The sequence below is a fragment of the Mastomys coucha genome, unplaced genomic scaffold (assembly GCF_008632895.1).
Source record: "Mastomys coucha isolate ucsf_1 unplaced genomic scaffold, UCSF_Mcou_1 pScaffold15, whole genome shotgun sequence".
NCBI lineage: Eukaryota > Metazoa > Chordata > Mammalia > Rodentia > Muridae > Mastomys > Mastomys coucha.
In genome coordinates this window covers 76099129-76106590 of record NW_022196897.1, presented here as the reverse complement: position 1 = coordinate 76106590, position 7462 = coordinate 76099129, and the positions used below count along the sequence as shown (strand labels likewise).

At 44.1% G+C, this 7462-nt stretch overlaps 1 long non-coding RNA gene across 2 annotated transcripts; it reads right to left on the bottom strand.

Annotated features, from left to right (window-relative positions):
- Positions 1 to 4322: 4322 nt before the first annotated feature.
- Positions 4323 to 6974, bottom strand: LOC116090440. 2 transcript variants are annotated; one of them, XR_004118681.1, is made up of 2 exons: positions 5351 to 6974; positions 4323 to 4616 (listed from the first exon to the last, which is right to left on the bottom strand). It is a non-coding gene; the product is annotated as an uncharacterized LOC116090440 (long non-coding RNA). The 2 variants fall into 2 exon arrangements; XR_004118680.1 differs by having other exon boundaries at positions 5483 to 6974.
- Positions 6975 to 7462: the final 488 nt, after the last annotated feature.

The following is a 7462-nucleotide window of genomic DNA, read 5'->3' as shown; positions in this document are numbered from 1 at the left end:
AATTAGATTTGTGTGGATTTGTTGAAAGATTACTTTCTTGCTTCTTTTAGGGTGTAGTTTTGCTCCTTGTGTTGATGTTTTCCATCTTTTACCCTTTGTAGGGCTGTATTTGTGGAAAGATATTGTGTAAATTTTGTTTTGTCATGGGATATCTTGTTTTCTCCATCTATGGTAACTGAGGGTTTTGCTGGGTATAGTAGCCTGGGCTGGTCTTTGTATTCTTGTAGGGTCTGTATGACATCTATCCAGGATCTTCTAGCTTTCATAGTCTCTGGTGAGAAGTCTGCCATAATTCTGATAGGCCTGCCTTTATGTTACTTGCCTTTTTTCCCCTTACTGTTTTTAAAATTCTTTCTTTGTTTAGTGCATTTGGTGTTTTGATTATTATGTGACAGGAGTAATTTCTTTTCTGGTCCAGTGTATTTGGAGTTCTGTAGGCTTCTTATATGTTCATGGGTGCCACGGGCCAGCCCATCTGGGCCTCCCTCAACCTGCGGGAGAAACGGGGGTCCTAGTCAGGTCGACAAGGCATAGGCGAAGAAATGATGGTAGTGATGACACATGAAGTATAAGATCTAAATATATTTCTTAGAAATGGCATCAGACTTTTACAGTCACTGCAAAAGAGAGATGGTAAATCTGGCAGCTCAATAGTTGAGGAACATCTGAGGCTATCTGAAACATGCTGGGTCTAAAGCAGTAGCTATCTCCTCTGGATTGGTACTGCATCCCTCCCCCCACCCCCAGGCCCAAGCGCCCTGGGCCCGGGGGACTGCGGGATGCATGAATCTGTGTCCTAGTGCATCTAAGTTCTAGTGCTAGTCCTGCATGCGAGTCCAAGTCCTTCTTCTTCTCCCAGTCCTAGTGCTAGTAGGCAAGCGACCCCCACACCAAGGTCAGCAGGGTCTAGTAGCTAGGTGTGAAGCAGGAGGAAGAGGGGTGGAGCCCTCCCTGTTGAGATATTCTTATGCTAATTCTCTGGTTCTTACTGGAGGCAGGCAGAGGGGAGTCCTGACCTAACACTTTTAGCTAATGTCCTAGAGTGAGGGAAACCCTTCAATTACTCTCTAGTACTTAAAACATTAAACTAGGATACTTGGAAACATTGTGTCGGCTGGGAAACAATGCCCAATCTTAACCATTTACAAATCATTTCTTGGAGTACCTTTACGCCTAATTATGAGGCTGTGTTGACGATTGGAAAGACTAATCTGGAACAGGTCTGAGTTAGGGCATACCAGTGACTAGTCTGAAATCCAGGAGGCACAGAACCCCTTTTTGGGTCTTATTGCCTCTTATCCTTTATCAGGATTTTATTCCCGATATTTTGGATGTGACTGGAGTAGACGAGTGTGCTTAGCACATGGGCATCTCTTTCTTTAGATTAGGGAATTTTTCTTCTATATCTTGAAGATATTTACTGGCCCATTACATTGGAAGTCTTCACTCTCTTCTATACCTATTATTCTTAGGTTTGGTCTTCTCATTGGGTCCTGGATTTCCTGGATGTTTTAGCTTAGGAGCTTTTTGCTTTTTGCATTTTCTTTCACTGTTGTGTTAATGTTCTCTATGGTGTCTTCTGCCCCGGAGATTCTCTCTTCTATCTCTTGTATTCTGTTGGTGATGCTTGCATCTATGACTCCTGATTTCTTTCCTAGGTTTTGTATCTCCAGGGTTGTCTCTCTTTCTGATTTCTTTATTGTTTCTATTTCCATTTTTAGATTCTGGATGGTTTTGCTCATTTTCTTCACCTGTTTGATTGTGTTTTCTTGTAGTTCTTTAAGGGATTTTAATGTTTCCTCTTTAAGAGCTTCTAGCTCTTTACCTGTATTCTCCTTTATTTCTTTGAGGGTGCTATTTATGTCTTTCTTAAGGTCCTGTATCATCATCATGATAAGTGATTTTAGATCTGAATCTTGCGTTTCTGGTGTGATGGTGTGTCCAGGACTTGCTATGGTGGGAGAATTGGGTTCTGATGATGCCAAGTAACCTTGGTTTGTGTTGTTTATTTTCTTACACTTGCCCCCTGCCATCTGGTTATCTCTAGTGCTACTGAAAGACCCCCCAGAACTGGGGAGATCCTTACTCAAGTCTTGGGATGACACAACCACCCAATGACTCACAAGAGACAGAACTTGCTGCAATCACATGAGGTTTATTGGGGATACCGGTACAGGGGTCGATCTCATGACCTTGTCGGCCAGAGGAATTCAACCCCGGGGTCGATCTCGTGACCATGCTGGGCAGAGTTTGACCCCAAACACAAGAAGTGAGGGGCATTTAAGGAAAAACCATAAGCTGGGGGTGGGGAGAGGGTTACCAAGGAAACAGAACATAAAAATAGTGGAAAATTTCATAGGGACCCAACCCAAGGTATTCAGTTAGGGAGGGAAACATATTCATTTTGAGAATGTAATCTTCATCTACCGGTCGACAGGGTGGAGAGTCTCATAAACCAGTAGACCTTCATTCCTAGTTCCGCCCTCATTGTGGATCATTCACGAGGGGCAGGTATCAGGAACCAGAGCCCTGAGGCTCTGAGTTAGCCAAATTCCTAGAACTAGCTACTTCACCTTTTTGGTTTGTTACATTTCTACTAATACATTATTTTTCGTTAACATGCTTTTTCCCAAATTTCTAAGTCTCCCAGTCTTTTACTACCAGCCCTTGCTAAATCTGACTGGAGTCAGCCCTTCCTGTGATCCTGGTTGTATCAGAACTCTTCAGAGTCAGGCAGTCTCTGTGACCCTGTGATTCTGGAATCCTGTGACCCTGGACTTGTTAGAGCACCTGAGAGGGCAGCAGCTTCCTCTGGGTGTTGTGGGGCAGGCTGTAGAGCTTGTGCCCAAGGTCTGCTCAGGACACTAGCCCAGAGAGATTGGAAGGAACCCGAGCCACTCTGCTGGCAGAGTTTATGTGTGCCTAGTACAGCAGTTCCCAGTTACTCTTGGTGTTGGGACAGATGTTGGGTCCTCCTCACCTCTGATCCTGGGTGTGTCAGAGAGCCTGAGAGTGGAGCTTCCTCTGGGTGTTGTGGGACAGGCTGCCGAGCTTGTGCCCAAGATCTGCTCACGACACCAGCCCAGCCCTGCACAACTCCTAAGTGCTGATGATTCTATAGGGAAGATTAACAAAGGCCACACCCAGAAGAAAGCCCTCCCCAAGGACTAGCCTGATCTTTAGTTATTCTTTTGCTACTTCTAATATCCTTGAGGCACTGGGACTTACCTCTACTATCTGGCAACATTAACTGAAATGCACACCTAACCAATGGCTAGACAACTTGAACCAACCAATAGCTACTGTGCCTTTCTGAGCAATAATCTTTGCCCTAACCCACTTCCATCACCTGGTAACAGCATCTGCTCAAAGGCCAAGTTTAACCTCCATTTCCCCAGTGTGACCATTCCTATGAAATAATAAAATAATCCTTAAAAAAGTGGTGTCAGCCCTCAATTTTTACCATGTTGTACATTTTTCATATTTATGCATTAGTATATGCATGTGTGCACATGTGTGCCACTGCACTTGTGTGTGGAGGCTAGAAGACAAGTTGTGAATTACATTTACCAAGTGGATCCTGGAAATCAAACTCAGGTCACCAGCTTGGTGGCAAGCGCCTTTACATGCTGAGCCACCTTCCCAGTCCATTATCCAGACTTTCTTACTGGTTTGAGACAAAGTCTATATAGCCCTGGATGACCCAGAACACAGAGATCCACCTGCCTCCGCCTAGAATTAAAGGCACGTATTACCACATCAAGTCTACTATGTACTTAAAATCCTAGAGACTAGATGTTCCCAATAAGCACTTCAGTTTCCCCAGCATGTGGACACTGCAGTGAGTACACTGCACTCCTAACAAAGGCTGTGGTCAGAAACTGCCTTCTAAACAGCCAAGGTTCTGTCCTAGCCCTCTTCCAGTTCTCTCCAGGGGCCATGTGTATGCATCTGTCACGTGTTTATGGGATATTAACAATTTCATTTCATAAGTGGTTTTAACAAGTTTTTTTCCTACACACTTTAACATAATTTACAAACATGTCTTTCCACTAACTACTTTGTCACACACTGGCACCTCTTACTGTCTAGGAAGACTAGGTGCTGCAAATTTGGACATATGTCTTCTACACATTGCAAAGTAAGATGCACAGATATAAGGAATAATGGATAATCTTGCATTACCAAACTTGCATTAGCATTAGGCCCTTCATTTTCTTTCTTCCTCCCTCCCGGACTGGCACAAGCAAGGCTGCATTGCTCAGAAGTGGTTTCTCTTTCTAGTTCCAAAAGGCAGCACTTCACGAGTTTAAACAGGAAAATCTACAATACACATTTTTACTATGTCTACTTTTAACATACTTTGTGCACTTCTAAACACCTAGAAGGACTAGATGTTTCAGATGAGGACATACATTTGTCCCCTATGTACATAGTAGTGCTGAAACCACACATGGAACTATTTAGATCTCACAGTGTCTTCTGGTGAAAACATTCTGGTCTCCGACCTTTCTTCCCCTTCAACTCCTCCGCTGTGTCCGTCCGTGACACAGGCACCGCACTGGTCACTTGGATGGCATTCTTTTACAACTCTTCAAAAGACAATCTTGTATGAACTAACAGAGTACACAGAATGTGTGAGGTTACTGACTACTTTTGTCATACACTGGCAACCTCTTTAATACCTAGAGACTAGATACCATAGGACTCGTTTGTCCTATGCACACAACATACAGGGTGATGGGTAAGCTAGAAATGTCTAGCACACTAGTGGAATCTTATTGTAGTTTCTTCCCTCCCACCTCCTCAATCCACTGAACAAGTGCAGCCGGTACACTGTTCTCAGAGGTGGGTTAACAATTCTATTTCTACACACACTATTTCTCCAGTTTAAAAAACTATATACACAAAATATTATTCTGCTACATGTACCTTTAAATGCATCAAGCACTTTCAAATATCTAAAAGACTAGATGTTTCATGTAAGAACGTATCTGCTATTGACATGGCACTGGAAAATAAAACTGTATGCAACGCAGTGATTATCTGAGGTATCTTCTAAATCTAACCATTTGGGCTCCAACCTACTTTCTTCTCCTTCAAACCAGTGGACAAATATAGGCATGTGTAATGCTTAGAAACAGCTGAACAAATTCCAATCCCCAAGCCATTTACAGAACAAAAATTTTCTAAGAATTTTAACCGTGTACACTATGTGCTAAATTTACTACTTTATCATACATTGGCAACCTCTTTAACATCTAAAGACTAGATGTTGAAAATTTAGACATAAATTTTCCATTCTATAGAAATTTCCATAGAATTTGTCCATTCTATACAGGATACTTACAGCAAAACAAAATGCAAGTATATCGAAATGGCATCTGAAAAGGTCCCATATACACACACTGCTACAAGTCCGTTGTCACTGCCCCAGCACCTCCTCCAAACCCCTGAGCAAGTACTGACCAGAGGGGCTCACCTCATCACTCCACTCCCAAAAGACAATGGTTCATGTGTTTCTGCAAAAGATATTTACAAAGTGTTATTTTACTACCTCTAGCTTTAACATACGTTGGGCACTTCTAAACATCTCGATAGATCAGATGTTTCAAGTAAGGACTGTTGTCCTTTATGTACACAACAGTCCAGTAAACGGCACACATGTAACAAGAGTAATTAAAAATTCTTTAACACAAAATGTAAAAAAAAAAAAATGTTCTACTAACTCTGCTTTGTCATACACTGGCAACCTCTTTCACATCTAGAGTGATTAGATGTTGTAACTTAGTACCCCTTTGTCCTTTACATATACTATGTACACAGAAAAGCCAAACAAATGGGCTAATGGTTCCCTTCCACTCACGGACCACAATGGCTTAGAGCTCTGGACTTCCTTCTGGGAGCCTGGGCACAAACACAACGTGGTCAGCTCAGGAGAGGGATGGCTATTCCTCTCCAAACAATATTTCAAATGAACCCTAACAAAAAGGTATTTACAGAATGTTTTACTACATATAAAATATGCCAGGCACTTCAGAGCAGCTAGAAAGATGTTCCCCCAAAAACCTGGCATTTTCAAACACTCAAATACACACACGCACACACGTGCAAACATGGTGTGTGTGTGGGGGGGGGTAAGAAATGAGGAATAAAATGCATACACAATAGAATTAAAAAGACACACACACACACACACACACACACACAAGTCTTCTTCACATGACCAATCTGGCTCCGGATCTCCTCCTCCTGCTGGGTCCTCTAAGCTACTGAACAGACAGAGACTAGGGTCGCTCCTGGGTCTTTCTAGAGGCGGCCTAAACAATTCCATTTCAAAGTCACTTGTAGAAGACGTGTCTATGATCTTCTTTTTATGGCGACTGGGTATACAGGTGATCTCCTACTTCTACTTCACCCTCCGTTGGCAATCTCTACAGTTAGATGTCCAGATTTAGCCAAAAACCTAAAAAGGGTCGGGGGAAAGGTTGAGAGGAGTTTTTCATATTATGTCCACAGGCCTTCTACGGTGGCAGGTTAAGTCATTGCCAGGTTTCCAGATTGGCTGCATGCGGTCATGGCGTCTCTGCTTCTCTTGGGTGGAAGGAAGACCCGCGGTGGCCCAGCAATCGATCGTTCCTCTCAACATTCGGGGCCCCGCTCGCCTTCTCCCAGGCCCGTTGAGACCCCTGTTCGCCTCAGGCTCCAGAAGCCCGGAAGGCCCAGCCTTGGCCTTCAGGTGGCCGCCATTCTTTCTGCCTCACCTCGCCACCCGGAGACGTCCTCAAAGGCCTAGGTGGGGCTTCTCCGTGGGCTCGACACTGGAGAGCAAGGGGCCGGTGGAATCGTGGAGGCCCCGCGCAGTGGCCGCCGCCATCCAGGCTCAACCTTGGCAGGGAAAGAGTCGCTGCAGAATCGCCCCGTAGCCCACTGGTGGCTGCCGCGAGAGGGCTCGTAGAGTCTGCAGGACAGGGACTGAGCTGAGGCTCACCCGGGTCCCCCCTCCCCACCCCCCAGGCACAGGCCGAGGCCGTGGGGGTGGGGGGCGGGTGGAAGAAGGTCGCACTACCTAGCTCACTGCGCTCTCTGCCTGAACTCCAATCATATCTTCTTTATCTGAGATTCTCTCTTTCCTTTCTCTCATTTTGTTGGTGATACTTACACCTGTAGTTCCTGTTCTCTTTCTCAGTTTTCCATCTTCAGGATTCTTTCTGTTTGTGTTTTCTTTATTGCTTCTATTTCCATTTTCAAGTCTTGAACTCTTTTATTCATTTCCTTCACCTATTTGTTTGCATTTTCTTGTTTTTATTTAAGGAATTTTGTTATTTCCTCTCTAAAGACCTCTATCATCTTCATAAGACTGGAATAAGGTCATTATCTTGTGCTTCAGCTGTCTTAGCATATCCAGGGCTTACTGTAGTAAAATAGCTGGGTTCTGGTGCTACCAAATTGCCCTGGTTGC